Source organism: Mobula hypostoma, chromosome X2 (genome assembly GCF_963921235.1).
Source record: "Mobula hypostoma chromosome X2, sMobHyp1.1, whole genome shotgun sequence".
Lineage (NCBI taxonomy): Eukaryota > Metazoa > Chordata > Chondrichthyes > Myliobatiformes > Myliobatidae > Mobula > Mobula hypostoma.
Window position 1 is genome coordinate 31,752,416 of NC_086129.1, and position 23,761 is coordinate 31,776,176.

The following is a 23,761-nucleotide window of genomic DNA, read 5'->3' on the forward strand; positions in this document are numbered from 1 at the left end:
GGCTGCCACTGCGGATTTAAGTTCTTGTATCCATTTGCATCCCAGTTTCTTCCCTAGTTCCTTTCCAGTTTTATTTCCCACGTGTTTGTTCAGTTTGGGAAAGAAACAGCAAAGAATAGCAATTAATCCTACTGCAGGGCTTTTGAAAACAATCAGCATAGTGAAAATAAAACAGAATACAGTCTTCTCATAACTTGAACCATGATTAAAATAGTTGCTTCTGGGAAATGCTGTATGTTTTTGAAAATAAATTTTGCCTTGTCTAGATTTTGAAAATGTTAGGACAATGTAAAAATAAAACATGAACAAAATACTGCAATTAGATAACTTTGAAAATACACAGCAGGTTAGGACTGTGTCTGGAGGGAGATAAACAGAGTTAATGTTTTGAATCAATGACCTTTCATTAAAATTGGAGAAGTTTACCTTAAATTGCAGGGTAAGTGTGGAGGACCAAAGAGAACAAAAGTGTTAGAATGGAGACTTGGATAACCTGGTAGACACAGGTGGTAGTGGTGTTAACTAAGAAAAGTAGATATATCTGAAGTAGGTTTTAGTAGGATGATACAAACTAAATCTGAAAATACCAAAAGAGGAGAGATTGAAGCTTTGAACACCAGGAACCTAAATGTCTGGAAGCTCAGAAAACTAATATAACTCGGGGGCACTCTTGGAGGTTCAGTCAAGTGGTTTTCCAAACCTATTAACTCACAGAGCAAATAAAGAGATTTTTTTCAGCCCACCATGTCTATGCTGACAAACAGTTGCCCAACTGAACTACTCCCGGTTACCACCACTTGGTCTATAATCTTCAGTACTTGGCTGAATCAAGTGCTCATCCAAATACTATTTGATGCATGTGAGAGTACCCACTCTAGCGCCATGTTCCAATTTCCATCACCCACGGTGAAATGTTCTTCCTCTTAATTCCACCCTTAAACCTCTTCTCCCTTATCCTACACATATGTCCTCTGGTTTCCTTTTACAGCAATTGCAAAGGGAAATAGTTTCTCAGTGTCTGCTTTGTTTATCTCCCTCATGATTTTGTGTGCCTCAATTAGGACCCTCCTCCACTTCATAGAGAGGAAAAATATGTTGTCTAGTCTCCTGAAATGAAATGCTGCATCCCAGGTAACATGGTCAATCTCCTCTGCAACCTCTCCATTGCAATCATGTTCTTCCTATAGCATTGTAAACAGATCTAACCACAGGGCCCAAGCTAGAACATATTCAGTATTTTGTAAAGTTGTACTATAACTCCCCTGCTCTTGTATTCTACTGGCAATGAACGTTAAGGCAGCTTACCTGCCTTTTATTTGTGGTACTGGTAAAATTGATACCCTTTTGAAGCAGGTGGGAACCTTCTACTATTTAAATATTAAATTTCTTCACTCTTTTGAACTTGCATTTGACGTACGTTTTTCTGGCAAACAGGATTATGGATCAGTTTTCACTTTGTTCCACTCCTCCCTCAATGCTACTTTTCACAACTTATGATTTTAATCTCTTATTCCTAAATTTTCTATGGAATCCTATTAGACTCAGACTCTCTACCGAATCTTTTGAAGTGCACATAGTTTCCAAGGCAGCCTTTCATCTGGTTTTGGTTGCTTTTGATTCTCTTATTCAAGGAATGCAAGTGCAATTGCCAATTATGCATTTATTGCTTGGCCCTAACCAATCTTAAGAGAGTGATGAAGTGAGGAGCTGCCTTTTGAAATAGCCTTGATATAACCAAACAGCTCTCCGGGTGTTTTCAATGTGCATCTATAATTGGATTCACCAAGTTCAGTGATCCCTGGCTGATGAGAGATAGAGACTCTAGTCAATGGAAAAATAGGAAGGATACATCACTTAAGGCAGCTGGGTACAAGTAAATCCCTTGATGAACAAACAAGACAAGATCTAGAAATCCGAGCAACACACGCAAAATGCTGGAGGATCTCAGCAGGCCAGACGGTGTCTCGGCAGCCTCTGCCCTGGTGGCATGAACATCGATTTCTCGAACTTTTTGTATATGCCCTCCCTCCTCTCTTTTACCATTCCTCATTCCTGTTTCACTCTCTCACCATATCTCCTCACCTCCTTCTGGTACTCCTCATCATTCCCTTTCTTCCAATAGCCTTCTATCCTCTCCTAATAGGTTCCCCCTTCTCCAGCCCTTTATCTCTTTCACCAACTGACTTCCCAGCTCTTTACTTCACCCTTCCCCTCTCCCAGTTTCACCTATCACCTACCACCTTGTACTTCTTCCTCCCCTCCCCCACCTTCTTACTCTGACTTCTCTGCTTTCTTTCCAGTACTGATGAAGGGTCTTGGCCCGAAACGTTGACTGTTTACTCTTTTCCCTTGATGCGGCCTGGTCTGCTGAGTTCCTCCAGCATTTTGTGTGTGCTGCAGTGTTGTGACCTTGTTGTTCATTCTTTTATGTAAATAGTTTGTATGTTAATGCATATGGTATAGTCAGCAAGTTTGATGATGCTCAATAAGGCGGTCTTGTTGGTAGTGAAGCAGGTTACAATGAACGTCAAAGAGATCTTGATCAGTTAGGGAGATGGACTGACCAATTGCAAATCGATTTCAACTTGGGTTGGTGTGAAGTGATGCATTTTAGACAAGGATAGGGCCTATGCAGTGGATGGCAGGGTATTAATGAGTGTTGTGAACAGAAGCACCTGGGAGAGCGAGTGCTCACAGTTCACTGCAAGCAACTGTGCAAGTAGACAGTGTAGTAAAGAGGACATTCGGCATGCTGGGCATCGAGTTTAGGAGCAGGGACATTATGTTGCCGTTGGTAAAGTTGAACTTCGGGTATTGTATACAATTCTAGTCACCCTGTTATAAGATCAAGCTACAGAGGGTGCGGATGAGATTTACGAGGTTGAACCTGGACCAGAGGTCCTAAGATGTGGGGAGAGGTTGGCTACACTGGGCCTTTATTCTGTAGATTTCAGGAGAATAAGTAAGTGGTTACCTGATACACGTTTATAAAATCATGAGAGGTATGGATGAGGTGGACAGTCATGGTCCTTATCCCAGGGTTGTGGAGTCTAAATCTAGAGGGCACAAATACAAGATGAGAAAGAGATTTAAAAGAGACCTTTGCATATTAGATTAGATTATGAGAACATTCAGTCCTCTTATTGTCATTTAGAAATGCATACATACATTAAGAAATGATACCACGTTTCTAGGTAGATAGATAGATATACTTTATTGATCCCGAGGGAAATTGGGTTTCGTTACAGCTGCACCAACTAAGAATAGAGCATAATATAGAAATACAAAAACCACAAACAATCAAACAACAATATGCAAACTATGCCAGATGGAAATAAGTCCAGGACCCGCCTATTGGCTCAGGGTGTCTGACCCTCCACGGGAGGAGCTGCAAAGTTCGATGGCCACAGGCAGGAACGACCTCCCATGATGCCCAGTGTTGTATCTCGATGGAATATGGCCGGAGTCCAACAGCAAAAAGTTCAATATCCGGTCTACAAACACGTTCCTCGATCGTAATATGACGAGGATTGCACAATCCGTTGTTAACCAGAACAGCAAGCTCCCAACTCCTTTACGCTTACCGCTCTCCGTGCACTTCCAGTCAGCCCAAACGGTCTGGAAGCCCTCCATGGAAAAGTTTTGGTCGGGTATGTCCTCGTGCAGCGCAATCAGCTGGTCCCTGGAATAAACAATGTGACCATACTGCTGCCCCGCTAATGAGACGTGTCTGAATATAACTATTTCCAGCGCTAAAAACCCAAATAAAACTCTCTCCACCAGCGTGTTAGAAAGGGTGCAGCTTCAACGTGTTAATGTGAAAAAAAATACAACAAATAACGTACCTGAAAAAAGTAAGAAAACTAGTCGGAACAGCTGTAACAGGCTGCATGCACGACAGGTGCATGCACACTTACACTTTCTCCGGAGTGATATCACAGAAAACAGGACAAACCAAAGGCTAACACTGACAGAACCGCATAATTATAACATATAGTTACAGCAGTGCAAAGCAATACCATAATTTGATGATGAACAAACCATGAGCATGGTAAAAAAAAAAAAGTCTCAAAGTCCCTGAGTCAATCGACTCCCGAGTCCCCGATAGCAGGCGGCAAAAGGGAGAAACTCCCTGCCATAAACCTCCAGGCACTGTCAACGTGCCGATGCCTTGGAAGCAGCCGACCACAGCCGACACTGAGTCCGTCCGTCCGAAAACTTCGAGCCTCCGACCAGCCCCTCCGATACAGCCTCCCGAGCGCCTTTGACCTAGTCCCGGCCGCTGAAACAAGCAAAGCCGAGGATTCGGGGCCTTCTGCTCCGGAGATTCCGGTTACCACACAGTAGCAGCGGCAGCGAAGCGGGCATTTCAGAAGATTTCCAGATGTTCCTCTGTACTCTCACGTCCGTCTCCATCAAATCAGAATTGTGCATGGTCCCCTACTTGACAGATTATAGATATCATTCACTGGAGAGGCCGCACGCACTGCCATCTTCTCCTCCTATTGGGCAGAGAATACCTGGAATGAGTTGCCAGAGGAAGAGGTTAAGGCTGACGCAATTGCAATGCTTAAGATAAGAGGCATTTGGCTATATAGTATCCATGCCATGACAACCAGACTCAAAAAAGAAGGGAAAAAAATTAATGTTCAGCATCTGATGGCAGTGTTAACTGCCTGCTTTCTCTCTCCATTAATATTCTGACACTTAGTGGCTGAAGTTACTCCACAAGCTGCTGTTAGACTGGATCCAGTGGAAGTTCAAGTGGATGTGAGCTAGGAGTTGTCAGGTCAGGAATTTGCTCTGTTAGTTGGCACCAAACAGTATGTAATCGAGGATCAATAGGACAGCTTTTGAGGGGACATTTCAAAATGGGAGAAGGGATAACAAATCAAAAGGTTGAATGAAGAACTGGAAATGCTGGAAAATACATTGTTTTCATTATAATTTTTGCTATCCAAATGTTAAGCTTAGCATTGAAAATATGCTAACAATATTTTGCCTTCAATTCAATGTTTTCCTCTTATCTCTCTTTCTTCCTGTCTTCTTCTGCCCCCTTTACCTTTTTAGCTCCATCCACTGAATTCCATAAAAATCGGTTAATTATTCACAGAATGCATATCAACTTCAATGGAGCTGTAGTGGAGCATGTATCAAGCTTCAAATTCCTTGGTGTCCACATTTCCGATTATCTCTCCTGGTCCCTGAACTCCTCCATCCTGATCAAAAAGGCGCAACAGCACCCTTATTTCCTGCAGAGCATGAAGAAAGCTCACCTCGGTCCCAGGATACTGACGGACTTTTACCGCTGTACCATTGAGAGCATACTCACCAACTGCATCTCAGTGTGGTATGGCAATTGTCCTGTATCGGACCGCAAAGCACTTCAGCGTGTGGTGAAAACTGCCCAGCGGATTATCGGCACCCAATTGCCCACCATTGAGAACATCTACCATAAACGCTGCCTGGGCAGGGTGAAAAGCATTATCAAGGATGCATCTCACCCTAACCATGGACTTTTTACTCTCCTCCCATCCGGTAGGTGCTACAGGAGCCTCTGCTCCCGCACCAGCAGGCACAGGAAGAGCTTCTTCCGAGTGTGTGACCCTGCTGAACCTCACATCACAGCACTAAGCAGTATTGCACCCATATTGTACTGTCTCAGTACTTTTATATTTGGGTGCTGTAGCACTTACTTTTTATTTGCAGTTATTTTGAAAATAACACTATTTTATAACACTTCTGAAATGCCTGCTTCGCTGCCACTGCTACTGTGTGATCGAGAATCTCCAGAGGGTAAGGCCCCAAATCCTCGGCTTTACCTATTGCCGGGGCCGGGGTCAAAGAGCTCAGCAGAGATGGTGCTCGGTGTCAGAGAGCTGGTCGGAGGCTCGGAGTTTTTGGACGGACTCTGAGTCGGACTGTGGTCGGATGCTTCCAGGATGCTGCATCGGCAAGTTTGCGGCGCTGGAGGTTCACCATCTGCGTGAGATGATGGGACTATCGAGAGACTTTGAGACTTTTACCATGCCCATTGTCTGTTCTTATCAAATTACGGTATTACTTTGCACTGTTGTAATTATATGTTATAATTATGTGGTTTTGTCAGTTTTTCAGTCTTGGTTTGTCATGTGTTTCTGTGATATCATTCTGGAAAAACATTGTATCATTTCTTAATGCATGCATTACTAACTTACAATAAAAGAGGACTGTGTGCCCTCATAATCTAAAAACTAATCTAAATCTTTGCATTTCTGGTTAGACGCTCACTACATTTTATTGGCTTTGTATCTGTACTCGGCACAATGACAAAGTTGAATCTAATCTGAATCTAATCTAATTTACATCTTCTATATTGGTCAGATGACTTTTGTTTTCCAGTGGTTTGGCAGTCTGTTTTCAATTACAGGTCTTGGAGCATAGCTACATCCAGATAGTAAGGTCATAGCAAAATATCTGCAGAACTTAAAAGTTTTGATTGAGTGGCGTTCGTGTAGGTGGTAGATGCAACTTTGGTTAGTGGGTAACTTAGTACCTTTTAAATGAGTCAATATTGCATATGGAACAGTTTTGAAACACTTAATCCATTTAACTCTGCTCACATCATACATCTTCTCCATGCATCTGTGCTTTGAAATTTGAACATTTGTTTCCATTCATAGATATGGTACAAATGTAGAAAAGGTTGTCTTAACGAACTTTTCAAATGTAAACTCAATATACACATAGTGGCCACTTTATTAGAGGCACCTGTAAACCTGCTCCTTAATTCAAATATCTAATCAGCCAATCATGTGGCAGAAACTCAGTGCATAAAAGCATGCAAATGTGGACATGAGATTCACTTGTTGTTCAGCCCAAACATTACAATGAGGGTAAAATATATTCTAAGTGACTGACTATGGAATGATTGGTTCAAAGATTCAGAGTATATTTATTATCAAGGTATGCATGCAGTGTACAACTCTGAGATTTGTCTTCCCCACAGACAGCTATGAAAGAAAGGAAACCATGGAAGCTGTTCAAAGAAAAACACCAACCCTCCCCTCCCCGCACAGAAAAAAACAAATCATGCAAACAGCAACAAGAACAGCAACCCCCCCCCATGCAGAAAAAACACATCACGGAAGTGGCAACAGGAATATCAACCCGCCCCCCCCACACAAAAATAAATTGCGCAAACTGCAACAAGAAAGAATGGGTGAATATAAAAAACATAAAACTGAAAAAGTCCAATTTGAAATGCAGTCCCTCCGTAAATTGCAGAACTTTGGTATCATCCTCCGACAGCATCGAGGGAGAGAGAGACTATGATGAGGCCACACTCAGGTTAGAGGAGCAATGTCTTGTATTCTGTCTGGGTAGCCTTCAACCTGATGGCATTAACATTGACTTCTAGAACTTCCAGTAACAACCCCCGCCCCCCCCGGCACCCCTTCACCATTCCCCACTCCTGTTTTGCTCGCTCACCTAATCTCCTTACCTGCCCTCACCTCCCTCTGGTGCTCCTCCCCCTTCCCTTTCTTCCATGGCCTTCTGTCCTCGCTATCAGTTTCCCTCTTCTCCAGTCCGTCATCTCTTTCACCAATCAACTTTCCAGCTCTATACTTCACCCCCCCCCCAACTTCTTACTCTGACTTCTCCCCTTCCTTACCAGTCCTGATGAAGGGTCTTGGTCTGAAATGCCGACTGTTTACACTTTTCCATAGATGCTGCCTGGCCTGCTGAGTTCCTCCAACGTCTTGTGTGTGTGATACAGTGTAGTGGTTTTCTAGAGCGAGCTGCTAGAGCTATCTAGATAGAGGCAGATACAATTACAACATTTAAAAAATATTTGGGCAGATACTTGGATAGGAAAGGTGCAGAAGGATACTGCCCTAACAGAGACAAATAGCATTAGCATGATGGATGAAATGGGTAGAAAAAAACAATATCTGTTCTCTGATTATGTCTTTTTACAGTCTTTAAGTCTTGGACTTAAGTAATGTTACTTGCTGTATGTATTGTATATCTTGTACTTTCTATGCATGAGATTTCTTCAGTCTGATGGGCTGAAGTTCCTTGCCTTTGCCTCAAATACCACAGATTCCTCTGGGAATGCCAGGCTTTGTGAAGGCATTGAAAGTTTGTCAGCCAACTGGCAGCAAAACATGCATTATTCCCACATTGCTGATTGTTGAATCTCAGCCACTGCATTACAGAAGCCAGGAACCATTTTTCACCAATAAATTATTCCCTTTCTTTACAGCTTTCTCCACCTGCTAACAGTCATGGGTGCATTAAAATACATCATCTACATTGTGGTAGCCATACTATACATACCAAAAGGAAATCCAGAAGGTATGTATAGAATTAATGCAACTGATGAATCAAATTGAATTGATGAATGTTCTTTGAGTTGCTGCATTTACTGTCACTGATGCTCATTTCAGAGCTACATAATTGAGTCTGGTTGCTTACAAACTCAATACATTAACTCCAACCCCTGTTCCAGCTTAATCCATTTTAGAGAGAATTTGGGATTCAACTCACCAATATTTAGCATTTCCTCATTTGACTGGATTGAAATTCCCCTCCTTGCATTATCTAAGTTTATATTTCAGTGCAGGAGATGCCAGATTCAAGATTCAAAATACATACTTTAAAAATAAATGCATGCAAAAGGCTGAGATTCATCAAGGCTGAGATTCATCTTCCCCACAGACAGCCATGAAGCAAAGAAAATCATGGAACCCGTTCAAAGAAAAATATCAAAACCCCAGCGCGCAAAAAAAAAACAAACTGCGCAAATGGCAAAAGGGAAGAAATGAGCTCTGATTTCAGCTCTGAGACTTTGAATCAGTACCGGCAGCCGTTAGTCTTGCGAGACCATGGATCTGTGCCTGGAAAGTCTTCACTCTCCAGGGCGCAGGCCTGGGCAAGGTTGTATGGAAGGCCAGCAGTTGCCCATGCTGTAGGTCTCCCCTCTCCACGACACCAGTGTTGTCCAAGGGAAGGGCATTAGGACCCATACAGCTTGGCACCAGTGTCGTCGCAGAGCAATGTGTGATTAAGTGCCTTGCTCAAGGACACAACACGTTCCCTCGGCTGGGGCTCGAACTCACGACCTTCAGGTTGCTAGTCCAATGCCTTAACCACTTGGCCACGTGAACCAGAACCAGATCAACAGAATAAGCAGTTGCCAATTTCAGTTGCTGTGTGTTGTAAGGTGTAAGTAGACTCCTGAATTCCAGGAATTAAAGTGAGTTGTTAGTTTGTTTGGAGATGCAGGGAATGCCAAACCTTATCCAGGAACATTTTAAATAAAATACCTCTCTGGGATCTGCTTTGGTTCAATGCTATTGTTACAACAACAAGGCAGGAATATGGCGTCAAGGCAGCTTCGCATGATTTGTTTGCTCAGTGTCAGTTGTGGCAGTTGCAATTTAGAATTTGTTAAGTTTTGAATTCACTGTTGAGGTTCTAGCTAGAATGACCTGATATTTTTTGTCACTGCATAATTAGAACCACAGTGTTTGTTGAAGCTTTGAGTTGATTTCCTGCGTCAGGACAGGATTTCAACCAAAAATATCGTCAATTCCTTGTCATGCATCACCCCGCCCTGCAACCGATGCTGTTTGAACCTGTTGAGTTCCTTCCGCAGTTTGCTTGTTGCTTCTGGATTAGGATATTGGATATCCTTGCAACTATAGTAGGAAATGGACGGTTTCAGTGTAAGAAGTTAAATCAATATTTTTCAGATTTTTAAAAAGTTATTTGTTACCACCACTTATTGATGAAGTTATTGTGGTGTTAAAAATGCGAGTTCTTCTCTGAGAAGACACAAAAACAAAATAAGACACTCTTCTAGTTTAGCGATGGTTTCAAAGGGATAATTGAACATTTGTTATGATTCCAGGAAGAAGCTCAGTTTAAATGATGAACTATATTAGAGTTACTAGCGTTGAATAATTTTATGTAATTTCCAATTAGTGGAAACAAATGAGCATTCAGAATATTGACAAATATCTAATTGAGTAGAAATTTCAAAAGAAGTTGAATTACTGGAGTAGAGCTCTTTGCAAATATGTCATTACTTAATGTAACAGCATGTAAAGCAGGGTGTTGTTTTCTATCTCAATCTGTTTTGAATTGAGGAAAGATATTTTATTTTAAAATTCAGTGTTTTGTTTGGCCCAAGTAAGAGAATGGATCACCTTCAGTTTCAAATTATATTAGATCCAAACAATTCTCCATCATATTCAATGTGAGAGTGAAGTCCAACAAAGTGACTCAGGCCTAAGATTGGACACAGTAAGAGATTTTGTTCTAGAATAAAACTGGGTTGAATTTGACACAGTTTGTGCAAAGAACTATGCTCAATTAATTTCTTTCAACTTCCAGTGGAAATTTTCACTTAATTGCATTTAAATATTTTTCAATATTCTGAATGTTCATCGGTTTCCACTAATTGCAAATTGAATAAAATAAATTCCATGCTGTTAACTTCAGTCGAGTTCTCATTATTCTTCTGGCAGATCCATTATTTTACATGAAAAATTTTCTTGACTTCCCTCTCCCCCTTCTTCCCTCCTGCAACCTTTCAAAGTAAATTTATTATCAAGGGTAAAAGAAACACAATAGAATCAATTAAAGACGGTACCCAACAGGAAGGACAAACAACCAATGTGCAAAAGGACAACAAACTGACAACAGATACAAAAATAAAAGAGATGATGATAAATACAGTAAATGAGCAATAAATATGGAGAACATGAGATGTAGAGTCCTTGAAAGTGAGTCCATAGGTTGTGATGGGGCAGGTGAAGTATAGTGAAGTTATCCCCTCTGGTTCAAGAGCCTGGTGGTTGAGGGGTAACGACTGCTCCTGAACCTGGAGGTGTGGATCCTGAGGCTCCTGTACCACCTTCTTTTTGGCAGCAGTGAGAAAAATGCATGGCCTGGATAGTGCAGACCCTTGATGGTAGAAGCTAATTTCCTGCAACAGTGCTCATGCTCGGGAATGGGGAGGGCTTTACCCATGATGGACTGGGCCGCATCCACTATTTTTTGTTGGATTTCATGTTCAAGGGCATTAGTATTTCCATTCCAGGCCATGATGCAATCAGTCAGTTCACTTCTCTACCACACATCAATAGAAGTTTGTCAAAGTTATAGATGTAATGCTGAATTTTTGCAAACTTCGAAGGAAGTAGATGTGCTGCTGTGCTTTCTTTATAAATGCACTTTGGTGCATTGCCCAGGACAGGCCCTCTAAAATGATAACAATGAGGAGTTTAAAGTTGCTAACCCTCTCCACCTCTGATCTTCAAATGAGGACTGGCTCATGGACTTCCAGTTTCCTCCTGAAGTTAATGACCAGCTCCTTGGTCTTAGTTGTTGTTATGGCACCACTCAGCCTGATTTTCAGTCTCCCTCTTTCTTATGTGCTGATTCATCACCACCGTTGATTTGGTCAATGACAGCGGTGTTGTCAGCAAACTTAAATATGGCATCGGAGCTGTGCTTAGCCCCACAGTCAGAAACATAAAGTGAGTAGAGCAGGGTGCTAGGCACACCAGCCTTGTGGTGACCTCAGCTGATGGTGATTGTGATACCTGAAGAATATAAAATTCAGTTTCTTTGTACATAAGTTGGTCAGACAAATACATAACCTACATAAGGGTATTTTAAAATGTTGAATATGTTTCTTTCTACAGGTATTGAAACTGTAGTAGTGCATGTGACACATGGCCATCAGGGATATTTGATGTGTCTCCACCCATTCAAGACTAACAATAATACAGTTGCATACTGGAAAAAGGGGAGTGAGATCATTTGCTATGAAAATCGCCATCAACTTGAATGTCCTAACTTTCAGCATAGTATAGCTGACGAAAAAATTGTATTAGCTATTCCAAAAGTGAAAGCCTCAGATGCCGGCAACTATACTTGCATTGTAAGCACTGGACAAGAGATTTTTGAATGCAGAATTAAACTGAGTGTAAAAACTGGTAGGTTCTTTTTAAATATTGATGTTGGTTTTATGTATCTTTTGAGTCAAATAGGCAAATCAAAGTACTTAAGTTATGATTCTTGTATGTCGGAAGCATTTTGCTTTGGTGGTAAATCTTTCCTTTACAAATCATTTATCCATTGGCCCTTGCTGCCTGGCTGTACACGAAAACTGCTCTTTGCTTAAGTTTCCTCAAACTCGAGCAATTCTTGCATGCTGCTTGTTGGTAAGCTTCACTTGAATATTTCACATGGACCAGAATGACCTCATGAAATTTCTCTTTCTTTAAATGGATGGCACAGTAGCACAACAGGTAGTGCAGCAGCTCCGGCAACTGATATTTGTTCCTGATTTCTGGTGCTGCCTATGTGACATTTGCATTTCTCATTGTGTGGGCTCCTGTTTTTCTAGACAGCCCAAAGATGTGCTGGAATGTTAATTGGCCAATGTAAATTACTGTATAGGCAGGCAGTTGGGGAAAATCAGAAGGGAGTGAAAGTGCACCTGAGTGAAAACAGGTGACAGGGGAATAGGTAGTGGAATAGGGCTTATGGGATAGACTTGATGGAGTGAAAGTCCTCCTCAGTGTCAGGAAATATAATTTATATTAAATATAATTTATATTAAGCAAAGGGTATTCAGGGCACAAAATTACATATTAAATTACTAGGAATACCTCCAAAACTCGAGGCCTGTACTAACCATTGAGAGACCAGAGTTCAAATCGCAATAGGGCAGCACACAGAGAATGCTGGAGGAATCCAGCAAGTCAGATATCATCTATGGAGGAGAATGAACAGTTGACGTTTCGGGCCTAGACGCTTCGTCAAAACTGGAAAGAAGGGCAGAAGGCAGGAGGAGGGGTGGAGAGGAGTACGTGCAACAGCTTTGCAGCTTTGGAGTTGAAATTCAGTTAATCTAGAAAATTGAAGGAACTAGCTGGGAATAATGATGACCATGTAACTACTGGATTGAGATTGAAGCAGTAACTGATTCCCTTCATTGGATGCAATCCATCTCATCTCTGGCTCTGGAGACATTGCAAGGTCCAAAATTCTACCTCAATTGAAGCAGGGAAACAATAAAACCAGATGGAACTTTATGACCTAGTATCTGAACTCTGATATGGCAAAGTTGTTCCCCAGCCAACCTAAGAAGTCTCCTTTGCAAAATATGTGGGCAGCACAGTCTAAATTGAGATAGTAGTCTTGAAATCTAGTCAAATAGTGCCTGGCATGGTCATACTTACAGAATTGTACCTTTTATAAGCAGAGTGCCAGACTCTTCCAACACAATCTCTGTCTTACTGGCTAGACTGACTGACTCACCTCAACGGTGACGGTCCAGTGTTGCGCAGCCAAGATCATTATCCCTGGGAATCCTCAGCGACTAACTCCAGATCCCTTGAAGTCGCATGGCATCAGATCAACCAAATACATGTTGAAAAGCACTTGGAGGCTGCAATGAAAATAACAAAGTCACAGACTGACAAACACCCAATGTGCAAAAGACGATAAATTGTGCAAATGAAAAGAAAAATAATTCTGAGAACGTGGGTTGTAAAGAGTTCTTGCAAGTGAATCTGAGGCTGTAGAATCAGATCAGAGTTGTGATGAGTAAAGTTATCTATGGGAGTTCAGGAGGCTGATGGTTGTAGAGGGGAGAGGGTGTCAGAAATAGTCCAAGTGAATTTGAGGGTAGGTTGGAAGTCGCTGGTGAAGCTGATCAAATTAATGGGATCCACAAGGATGTTAAAGGCAGCACCAATACAGTCATTGACGTAGTGAGGAAGAGTTGGGGAGCGGTGTCAATAGGGTTGGAGCAGGAACTACTCCATGTGGCCAACAGGAAGGCAGAGGTAGCTGGCACCTCTGTAAGTACTATTGCTACACCTTTGTTCTTCCCACTTTCTGCAAAGCAAAGAGAGAAACTTTTCAGAGTAAGTACAAATGTTGCCAGGTAGAGGAATGTTAGTAGAGGGGGACTAGTTGGATCTATGTTCCAGAAAGAAACAGAAAGCTATAAGACATTTTGGATGGGGAATTGGAGTGTATAGGTCATTGGACACTTAAAATGATGGAGATCATGCACCACGTCTCAGACAGAAGCAGCAAGGGACTGGCCAAGAAGGTTTTGCTGTTCCCCTAGTTTGCATTTAGCTTCACCTCATTTTTACTGTTGCTCTTGTTTGCAATCCTTAAACAACTTTGCCTCAACCTACATTGCTCGTTCCATAGTGAACTGTGGCACCTGTCTAACGATATGGGAAATAGTCCAGGTTTGTCCTGTTGGCAAAAAAAAACAGAACAATTTCAATGTCGTCTCTCAGTCATCGAGTCAGTCAGGTGGCACCCATTGACCATTAACCTGCTCAAGTCAAGTTTATCGTCATGGGCACCAGTATGCTGAGGAACAGGTGAATGAAACACCATCACAGGCATGGAAGTGCAGACAGCAAACAGCATATAGAATATACACAAAGTATACAGGTGAGGGTATTGTGCTTACATTCAGTCAGATTTAGACAATGTTTTGCCATGGGCTCAGAGCAGCTAACAACATCTATGCCACAGAAGTTTCAGCTAGACCAGCCATATACATACTACACCTGCAAAAGCTGCTCATGTTTGGATATATGCGGGTAAATGACCCGCAAATCAGTGCCACCTCCACTTAATTGTGTCTCGTTGAAGGTGGAGTATGATGGAATAATATCCACTTGCCTGGATGTGTGAAGCTCCAACAGCAGTCGAAGAGCTTGCTACTATCCACGACAAAACAATGCCACACTTGACTGACACCCTATCCATTGCCCTAGAACTCCCTCCTCAGCAGCATTGTTGGAATGCTTTAATCAGAAGGATTGCGATCATTCAAAGTGGCTCATAACTACCTTCTCAATGTCAGATATTGATGGTCAATAAATGTTGGCCCTGGATTTTGAAGTACAAATAAATAATTAAAAAGATACTTATTTGCCCTTAAACATGAAATGCATTATATTTTAGTTGTAGTTATTTATTTCACCTGGCTTATTGAAAGCATATAAATAAGAAAAATCCTTTCTGATATATCAAGTGTCTTCTATTTTTAGTTCATGTAATTTTCAACACAACTAAAATCCAACAGAGAAACATAGACATTACAGCATAGTTCAGGCCCTTTGGCCCATGATGTTGTGCCAACTTGTTAACCTAACCTAAGATCAATCTCACTCCTCTTACACAACCTTCCATTTTTCTCTCATCCAAGTGCCTATTGAAAAGTCTCTTAAATGGCCCTAATATATCCACCTCTATGACCATCCCTGGCAGGACATTCATACACCCACCACTCTGTGTAAATAATGTACCTCTGACATTCCCCTATACTTTTCTACTATGACCTTAAAATTATGCCCTTTGGTAGCCTTTTCTACCCTTGGAAAAGTCTCTGACTATGCCTCTAACATCTTGTACACCTCTATCAAGTCACCTGCCATCCTCCTTCTCTCTAAAGAGAAAAGCCTTAGCTCACTCAGCCTATCTTCATAAGACATGCTTTCCAATCCAGACAGCATCCTGATAAATCTCCTCTGCACCCTCTCCTAAGGCTTCCACATCCAATGAGGCAACAGGAACTGAACACGATACTCAAAGTATGGCCTAACAGGGTTGTAGAGAGCTGCAACTTCACCTTGCAGCTCTGATCTCCATCCACCTGTCTCATGAAGGCCAATACACGATACACCTTCTTAGCAACCCAATTAACTTGTGCTCGCCAACTTTGAGGGATCTGTGGCCATGCACCCCAAGATCCCACTGTTCCTCCACAGTGCCAAGAATCCTGCCAGGAACATCAAAAGTTGGGAATATTCAGCAATCATTGAGGCATAAGAATCATGAAGTATGTAGATATCAAGCCAATGCTGGTAGCTTAGTCTGATGTGGCTTGCTCATCTCAGGGTATGACCAAAGAACAGAAACCTCTTGTGTATGGATCCCATTGTTGCTGTACCAATTAATTGTAACCATAGGACGAGTGCTGGAGGTGAACACATGATGTGGCATAATTATTATTTTACCTGATTTTGGAAGTGTTTGGAGATAAGGCTAAGTCCATCATGCCATTTTAAGAGAGCTAAGTAAAGAATAAAAAGGAAGGAGATGAAAGGAAGCAAGCAAGCATTTGAGATTACAATAATGATCCAGACTAATCATATCTAACTCTTAACTTCTGTATCTCTGAAAGTCTTTGATACACTTAAGGAGCATTATGAAAAATAAATGGCCCTTAAATTAGCCCTTGTAACATGGGTTCTGACTATATCTGTAACACAAAACTTGGGAACTATCGTTATTAAAGAGAAGTACAACTTTGTTTTACAGAAACAGCTTTCAAGAGAAAATCAGCATTTTATTCTATAAATAAATCAACTGATATTCATGTGAATCCATAAATAAACATTCAATGAGATGACAGTGATTTTGCTGTTTACTTGCATGATCTTTGAAAGACTGAAGTAAATATGTAGAGAGTGCTATTGAAGTAGCATTTTATTGCCCACTGTTCAGTTGTAAGTTGTAGGTTAAGTTTCATAATAGCTGGAAGCCTCTACCCACAACCACTAAATCCCATAATTGTGCCCCTTGCCTTGTGGTAATTGAGTGATAGCTTGAAACAATATACTGTAACGTTAACCTTATCCTTTCATCTGGGTCATGAAGTACGAGCAAAACGAACACTTTCTTTTCAAATGTACTACTTATTCTGAAATGGGCCCCAAAACAGATTTCTTTGCATGCTTACTTCCAAAATTTTCTCAGATGAGTGAAGAAATAAATCTGACAAAGGCACGAATTGAGCATGCATCGCCATTCTAAGCTGCAGAAGATGAGGCCAGATCAATATCAGTTTGTTTAGAAGGGAGTGTTATTGAATTTAGTTTGGCTTTAGGACAGAGATGAGGAGGAATTTCTTTAGCCAAAGGATGGTGAATCTGTAGAATTAATTCCCACAGACTGCTGTAGAGGCCAAGTCATCGAGTATATTTAAAGTAGAGTTTCATAGTTTCTTAATTAGTAGAGTATCAAAAGTTATGGGGAGAAGGAAGGAACATTGGATTGAAAGGGATAAGAAGTTACCCATGATGGAATGGCAGAACAGACTTGATGGGACAAATGGCTTAGTTCTGCTCCTACATCTTATGGTCTTTTGATACAAATTTTATAGATTGTGTAAGGTGAAATTGAGGAAGTTTTTTGAAATTAAACTTGAGTTCCCGTTTTCTTATTTAAATTCTGATTATACAGTTTCAATTTGAGAAAGTGCACCCTTGCAAATTATTTATTTAGTCAGGCGTCTGAAGCATGGGTTATATTTCACATTTTACTTTAACAGTTAACAATCATTGTGGGGAAATTGTGGAGTCTATTCTGTGGACGTCCCAGTGCTGGGGAGAGTTTGTTCTGCTGACTGGATCAAGTAAAGCACACTGGTCCAAATGCTGCCCTCAGCAAAATGCAGCGACTGCTTCAGCTTGTTTTTCTGATGAGAAAGTTGTACCAATTCCAAAGCAAGAGGGTTATGCTAAGTGGTTCATCTGAGTTTCTCCAGATTTACCTTTGGATGCTTGTTGATAACTTAGTGAACACTCAACTTTTGATGCACAAGAGGGCCTTTTGCAGAGAAGAGAGGGCAGAGGAATGGGATAACTGGAGTGCTCTTACATGAAGCTGGTAGAGACCTGACAGGCCCATGTAACCACCATCATATCCTCATGAAACAGGAAGAAAGAGCTGAACCTCTAAAAATCATGTTTGACTGGCCTTGACATCAAGACAGCATTTTAGACTGAGTGTGGCATCAAGGTGCTCTGATAAAACTAATGTCCATGAATGATACCTTGCACAAAAGAAGGCGGTTGTAAGCACTGGAGTTCCTCATGTTACTGTGTTAGTTCCAATCATAGTCGACAACAACAGCGACCCTCCTTCCATAAGAAAGTTGGAAGTGGAAAGATTTCCTGATGATTAGTTCCACCTGTTGCCCATCAGCAAATGAAACAATCTGTCTGCAGGCAGCAGAGTTGGACAACATCAGGGCAGAAGAAAAAGAACGCTTATGCCAATGAGAGTCTTAGCCACCAGCACTTTTAGCAAAAGGGCTATCACTGAGTCCTACGCCATCAGTATCTTGGGGGTCACCATTGATAAGCAGCTCATTTGGGCCAGTTACATATTTACCATTGCTACAAGAGCAGGTCAGAGGTTGGGTATCCAATGGTGACTGACTCATTTCCCAACTCTTCAAGCCTTTTCCACCATCTGCAAGGCATAAAGCAAGAGTGTGATGAAATATCCCCCTCTTTTTTGAGCGAATGCTCAAAAAGGCCATAATTATCCCGTTCAACTTTAGTTGGTACGCCATCCATCATCTGAACTTTTATACCCTCCACTGCAACTGTACTGTGGATTGTGTGCACTATATTAAATTCAAAACAGTTATTCAGCCAGGTTGCTGTGACGGCACCTCACAATCCCATAACTTCTACTTTAAGAAGAATGAGGCAATCAAATATGCAAAATTATCCTCACCTGAATGTTCCACTTCAAGTCTCGCACTATATCCTGCCTCGGAAATATATCACCATTCCTTAATCGGAGCTGGATCCAAATCCTTAGACCCTCCTGCTCAGCAGTAGTAAGGGAGAATTTTCATCAGACAGACCGCAGTAGCTCAAGAAGGCAGCTCATCACCATCTCAACAAATGTTGACCTTGTCAATGAGGCCCAGGTCACAGACAACAATTTAACATCATTCGATGATTTTCAGTTCCTTATGATTGTCCTACATGTGATGCTTAGAGAAAAATTTGTCTGAGACTGTTTGGTGTGATGAGCTTTTAACAACCTTGCTACAAACATAATTTCTACAAGTATTCTGCAGGGTATGGGAGCTTAGAACCTAGAAATTTTCAGGCCCTAGCCTCTCAGCTGTCTGCAGGGAAGCACACCTGAGTTGGGGTGGGGTGCAGAGGATGAGGAGGGCAAAGCAGGGAGGGTAGAATTGAGGAGTGGAGGCAGGAAATTGGGGGAAGGGAAATGAAGACTGAAGAAGGGGTCAATTCGTTTCTGTTGGCTAAACATTCAATATATTTTACCCTAAAGCCAAGTTGGATATTAACTATAAATCCTAAGTTAGGGATATAGAAACATAGAAACATAGAAAATAGGTGCAGGAGTAGGCCATTCGGCCCTTCGAGCCTGCACCGCCATTTATTATGATCATGGCTGATCATCCAACTCAGAACCCAGCCTTCCCTCCATACCCCCTGACCCCTGTAGCCACAAGGGCCATATCTAACTTCCTTTTAAACATAGCTAATGAACTGGCCTCAACAGTTTGCTGTGGCAGAGAATTCCACAGATTCACCACTCTCTGTGTGAAGAAGTTTTTCCTAACCTCTTTAGGATATCACTGTAGTGGTTTTCACCTATCTAAAAGCAATAAAGGCCAATTTCCCCATTTATAGCTGCTGTCCAGAATATTTTCAGCATCGTTATTATGGTATGTCTCTTGCAACCATGCAGACTGCCTTGTGGACGACATAAGTAGGGGTTGGTGGGGGTGGGAAGAAGTGGATCGAAAATAGAAAATGGAGAAGTTTGGGGGGAAGTAGAGGGTGGAGAGAGTCAAAATGGGAAGGGAGGAAATTGACAGGGAAGAGAAATCAAAAGTGAAAGAATGAGCTGAACAGTGCATTAACAGGCAATGATGCTTTCATGCAAAGCAATGGCCCAGTTCCACGATCAGAATTCTCCCCTGCAACTATAGAGACATGGATTGTGGGATATAGATCACAGACACGGCAATCATTACATGCTGACTCTTTGTAAAAGATGAGAAGAGCAGGAGGAAGCCACTTAAAAATCTATATGAGATAGTGAACACAATGTCTGTTTAAGACTGCATTCAATTTCTGGGTGATATTTTCTGTTTTAATTCCTCACCTAGTAAAACAAAATACATTGTTGATATGAGCAATTGCAATAAACTGACAAAGTTACTACATTCTGTGTACAGTGGAAGTTAACAGACCACTGATTTCTCCCCCACCTAACCATTATTTTGTGATAAACATTTTCAGCTGTATCAGTCAAAATACACCATATAACCATTCTACTGTCAAAGGTCATTTTGAAAGGAAGGAACACTGCTGAGTTGTGACTGAGTTTAAAAGAGTCAATTTTTCAAAATCTTCAAAGAAAGAAGGATAAACTTTTCAAAATCATCATAGTTGTGTTCAGAGCAGTGGACTATCTCCACCCAACTGTTTGGATGAGCTATCCATGGAATGTTGCTGATCAGACTGCAAATGTGCATTGTAAGGTTGGATCAATTTGTTTTTATTTCTGTTAGTACTTTGGAAAGAAAATTTCACAAGCCGTGTTTTCCAAGTGTTTGCTGTTTACTGTTTCCTGAGGAGACTGAATTGAATTATACATTGGAACAATTTATATCAGGTCTGTGATAGACTTCTCTGCAAACATAAATAATGCATTACATTTCTAAGTGGTCCCTTTATGAACCCTGAATGCTATTTGGTAACTCTTTTCAGCAATCCCATCTGATAATTCTCTTCCTTTTTTTTGACAGCTCTGGAAAGGAACTTGAATGACTCCAACGGAGTTCACAGAACTGCAGGTAAGAATGTAAAGATGGAGCTTGTTCTTCAGTGGACCAAAAGGCATTGTTGAAAATTGGAAATTACTAATTCCTCTGATGAACTCCATAGCATGGAATCATAGAACCAAGTTCAAGTTTAATTGTCATTCAGCTGTACATGGATATAGCCAAATGAGACAGCATTTCTCCAGGGCCAAGGTGCAAAACACATTACCAATAGCACACTGCACCTATTGCATATACGAGGGGTGATTGATAAGTTCATGGTCTAAGGTAGAAGGAGTCAATTTTAGAAAACCTAGCACATTTATTTTGCAACATAGTCCCTCCCCTCTACATTTACACACTTATTCCAGCAGTCGTGGAGCTTACGGACCCCTTCTTTGTAGAAGTTGGCATCTTGGACCTCCAGAAAGTGGTCCACAGCAGGGGTGATTCATAGGTTCATAGCCTAAGGTAGAAGAAGATGAGTTATGAGTTGAACTGCACATGCATGTAATGAGAGCTCATTACATTATAAGTCATCTCTTTCTACCTTAGGCCATGAACTTATGAATCACCCCTGCTGTGGACCACTTTCTGGAGGTCCAAGACGCCAACTTCTACAAAGAAGGGATCCGTATGCACCACGACCACTGGACTAAGTGTGTAAATGTAGTTGGGGGGGGGCGGGGACTATGTTGAAAAGTAAATGTGCTAGGTTTTCTAAAGTTGACTCCTACCTTAGGCCACAAACTTATCAATCACCCCTCGTATAGTTACAATAGCAGAAAAACATACTTGCACAAAAAAAATACATAGCCCGAGCCTCCAAGTGGCATGGGCCTGTAGACTGATGGTGCATGAGATGTTGTCCTGGTCCATCCTGTTCTTCCACCTAAAGAACACCAGAGGGTAGCACCCAATCCAGTATGGATTCTAGTGCACCCACAGAGGTCTCCGCTCTCTCCCACACCGCATCCGGTATCTCCTCCTCTGGGTGGCTACGACAGGCAATTGTGCAGCACACGTGCCTTGTCTGTGCCCCAGCTGAAGCAACATAGCTCCCCTACCATCAGAAATGTACAGCATAGAAGGAGGCTCTTTTAGCTGATTGTATCTGTACTCACTGTGATGCCCAACTATGCAAATCTTATTTGACCGAATTTTGCCCATATCCTCTATGGCTTTCCATTCTAAGTATTCACACGCCTTTTAAAGGTTGCAATTGTATCTGTATTCACTACCTCCTTTGACAGCTTGTTTCATATAACCACTGCCTTCTGTATGAAAAGCCTGTTGGACACATTGCCTTTAACCTTGAACCTGCGCCCTCTAGTTTTGTATTCCCTTTCCGTGGAAAGGAAAGTCAGACCATCTTATCTGTATGCCTCATAATTATATAAACTCATGTCTCAGTTGCCTACACTTCAGCAGGAATAAACTGAATTTATTTAAGCTCTACGGCATTTTCTTCCAGACAACATCCTGGTTAAGTCCCTTCTGCGCTCTTCCTAAAACCACTCGATCCTTCCTGTAATATGGTGACCAGAACTATACACAGTACACTCGAGCCAATGCAAAACACACAAAATGCTGGAGGAACTCAGCAAGTCAGGCAGCATCTGCAGAAGAGAGGAAACAGTCAACATTTCAGGCTGAGACCCTTCATCAGGACTCATGGACGATGCTGCCTAGCCTTCTGAGTTCCTCCAGCATTTTGTGGGTGTGTTGCTTCTGCCAATTTTCTCATGTTTTGTGATTTACGATCGAACGAATGTTTTGTTTCGATTTTCTACCATTGATGACCCACAGGTCAAGATGATGATGGAATACCATCATTTGCCACCTACAGTTCTATTCCAAATGCCACTAAAATTTGACTTCAAAATGTATTACTTAAATTCTTTAGATTTCTTTTAAAAATCATTTGTATAATTCATGTATATCTTTTGTTCTTTTCAGGTCCAATCTTTCTTATATATCCACTTGCTGTGATGACTTGGAATTTACCCTTCCTTTTATTATAGAGCAGCAAATATTGCCTGATTCCTGAGCATCTGGAAATCATGAAGAATTTGCTCTTCAACAAAAGTGCAATACAATATTTAAAAAAACATGCTCCAGTTTAATTTCAAAATCATGAATCTTCAACAATACTATACTGCAGCCTGATTTATGCCTCACACAGTATACTTGTAAGCTGACTTATTAAGACCTAGACTGGTGTTTGGAAGTTTCTGTTCGTTTAGTGCAATGTTATATAATGCCATTCCAGCTGTATGTGAATTGTGATGTGTGTTCTATGCATCTCCCTGAGTCAAGCATTTGTAACAAGGTAAGCAGTAACAAACTGTATCCTGTGAACTGTGTAAGGGTATTTTAGTGTGCTTTCACACTATGATCTTTGATACTGTTTATTGCTCTTAAAACATAAATTTTGAGATAACTCATAAATAAATTCATAGTACTGAAACAATAGGTAGTAAAGCAAATTTTGACTTGAAAAGACCTTTCAAGATTTATGCATTGTCCAAAATGAAAGTAGTTCTTTGAAAGGTTGGACAAGATTAAGTGGCAACATTTTACCCCTCTCTCAATAATCTGCTGCAATTATAGCATATGCGTTTATGCAATCACATCAAGGAAACAGATGTGTGCCACCAAAATGATACCTCATTTAAAATTAAGTGGTAATACACTCCTGGAACAGTTTAAGTCTTCTGGAGTGTGACTTTTTGAATCAAGTTTCGGCTTCGCTCTTTTTAAGTTGTCGGATCACCCCTTTAACTTTGCAGCCCAATTCTCGGAGATTCCGCACCATGGGTCTATTCTAGCATCCGGATACTTTTCGATGTTGCTGTGTGGTATCTTTGAGATGCTCTTCCGGTCGAAGCTCCATTCTTCTTTCATGTTGTACACTGTGTCTTCCTTGCATTGACGAAGTGAAAACCTTTCGTCCTTTCATCGTCTTCCCATTTACATCCAGTCAAATAGATTTATAAAATAATGACAGTATGTTTATATTTTCCACCATCCTGTCATAAGAGTCGCTCATAGTTGCTATGTCAGCTGCAAATGCAAGTGCCGTGCATCTGGATCTTCCTTCTGGTGGTATAA

General features: G+C 41.3%; 1 protein-coding gene across 12 annotated transcripts in view; it reads left to right on the forward strand.

Moving 5' to 3' along the window:
* Positions 1-22,698, forward strand: part of LOC134340915 (uncharacterized) — a 71,137-nt gene extending 48,439 nt beyond the window's left edge. For 2 of the 12 annotated variants that reach the window (XR_010016666.1, XR_010016664.1), the window contains 3 exons: positions 8,249-8,340; positions 20,633-20,680; positions 22,607-22,688. The gene's annotated coding sequence lies outside the window, so the exon portion shown is untranslated. Of the gene's footprint in view, positions 1-8,248; positions 8,341-11,699; positions 11,838-20,395; positions 20,500-20,632; positions 20,683-22,606 lie in introns of those variants that run through there. The other 10 variants (XR_010016673.1, XR_010016672.1, XR_010016665.1 and 7 more) reach the window with 8 other exon arrangements.
* Positions 22,699-23,761: the final 1,063 nt, after the last annotated feature.